Consider the following 2,481-nt stretch of genomic DNA (forward strand, 5'->3'; position numbering starts at 1 on the left):
CCAACAGAAGGTGGACCACAGCAACAGGAGGGTGTGCCAAACACTGGCATGGGGAAACTGGCTATAAAGCCCTTAAGCCCGCCCCCAACAATACACTCCCTCCAGGAGGCATTAATTCCCAAATCTCCATCAGCTGGGAACCTAGCATTCAGAACACCTACGTTTATGGGGGACACCTGAATCAAACCACCACACTGGTCCTATGAACAGGGGAACAGAAAGGGGCCAGGGAAGGATGATACATTGAGGAGGGCCAATTCTTTTATAGCTACCCAAGTATGCACCTGAATAAATGCCTTGGTTCATCCCTCTCCAGCTAAACAACTGGGAATGATCTGAGCCTTTACCTTTGCAGGATGTCTGTGATGGGTGGGCCACAGAGGAAGGTCATGTGGTATGGCAAACCTATTCAAAACCATGCCATTTGCATTCCTGTTGTAAGTCTTTCAAACCAAATGAGCGAAAAGGCCTCTCAGGGCTGGAGAGATGGCTTAGTGGTTAAGCGCTTGCCTGTGAAGCCTAAGGACCGTGGTTCGAGGCTCGGTTCCCCAGGTCCCACGTTAGCCAGATGCACAAGGGGGCGCACGCGTCTGGAGTTCGTTTGCAGAGGATGGAAGCCCTGGTGCGCACATTCTCTCTCTCCCTCTATCTGTCTTTCTCTCTGTGTCTGTCGCTCTCAAATAAATAAATAAATAAAAAATTTAAAAAAAAAGAAGTGTGAAACTGAAAAAGAGAACAGTAAAAAATAAACATTTAAAAAAAAAAAAAAAAAAAAAGAAAAGGCCTCTCAGAGTTCTCAGCCTTCTGCCATTTTTCTGGGTCTTTTGTCTCTTCTCATCTCTCCCTGTGATCCCCTTCCAAACTCAGTGCTAGACATACCTGAATCAACAGAAGTGCTTGCAAGAACAAAAGAATCTTTTTAGAATAAGATGTGCCCCCTTTGGAAGACCATAGATAACAAAGACATTTTCCTTTTTTTTTTTTTTTTTTTTTTTTACAGAATTGTTACAGGAAACTGAGCCACACAAATGTGGCACCAGAGACAAAGAAGAAAATCAGAAAATTTATTCATGGGCTGGAAAAATGGCTTAGCAGTTTTAAGGCACTTGCCTGCAAAGCCTAAGGACTCATGTTTGATTCTCCAGGTCCCAGGTAAGCTAGATTCCCAGTGATGCAACTGCGCAAGGTCACACATGTGCACAGAGGCACCTGTGTCTGGAATTCTATTGCAGTGATTGGAGGTCCTGGTGCACCAATTCTCTCTCTCACACTCTCTCATTTTAAAAAAAGGCAATCTGTTGGGCTTGCCTCAGAAAGACAAAAAAGGAAAAAGGAAAATTTATTCATGTTGACATGGACTCAGGGAAATAACTTCCAAAGCCTGCATACTGAGCTCTGATAGCTCAGAGGTTTTATAGACAGTATGGCAGGCAGTCTGACATCACCTTGAATTCTTTACACTATTGGTAGGTTACAAGTTTCTTACAGTTGCATAATTTCAAGGCACAAACAGAAAATCTCTTAGCAATAAGTCACTGATAAGAACATAAATAGGGAGGAGACTCAGGGTCATGATGTCTCCCTGGTAAAGGCTTGTACAATAGAAACATATTTGAGTATCATCTGGGTCTGGTTTCTTTGTTAAGTTTCTTCTACTACAGAATCATGAAATGTACCCTGAATGCCTCACATGGTATGTTAGATTGAGTAACAGTCACCAAGGCAGCTGTTGACTCAGATTGCTAACAGACTCCTTGTTCTGCCTCCCCTCACAGATTTGCCCATATTCCCACAACTTCCCACCTTCCCGCATGTGAGACTTTCTTGTGCCTGTGGTGACCTGCCCTCCCTCAGGTGAAACTGTTATAGAGACACATACATCTCCCCCTTCCTCCTGGTCTTCCCCAGCTACTTTTCTTTTTAATGGAGCTTTTGTTTAGGACAGTTTAGATTTAAGAAAAAATTGAGCAGCATACAGAGAGAGCTCCCACATGCCTTCCTCTGTATCCTCACAAGCCCCCCCACCCATTATAAATATCTTACATGTCAGCATAGCATCTTAACTACAACAGGGCAACCAGTACTAATACACTATTATTAACATGCCTACTTCATTCAGATTTCTTTAGTTTGTGCCTGATGTCTTATTTTCTGTGTATGGTCCCAACAAAACACCATACTGATTAGTCATTGATCTTTCTTGAGCTCCTCTTGGCTCTTACAATTCCTCAAACTCACCTTGCTTTTAAAAATCTTTATTTATGGGCTGGAGAGATGGCTTAGCAGTTAAGTGCTTGCCTGTGAAGCCTAAGGACCCCGGTTCGAGGCTCGGTTCCCCAGGTCCCACGTTAGCCAGATGCACAAGGGGGCGCACGCGTCTGGAGTTCGTTTGCAGAGGCTGGAAGCCCTGGCGCGCCCATTCTCTCTCTCTCCCTCTATCTGTCTTTCTCTCTGTCTGTTGCTCTCAAATAAATAAATAAT

Source organism: Jaculus jaculus, chromosome 3 (assembly GCF_020740685.1).
Source record: "Jaculus jaculus isolate mJacJac1 chromosome 3, mJacJac1.mat.Y.cur, whole genome shotgun sequence".
Lineage (NCBI taxonomy): Eukaryota > Metazoa > Chordata > Mammalia > Rodentia > Dipodidae > Jaculus > Jaculus jaculus.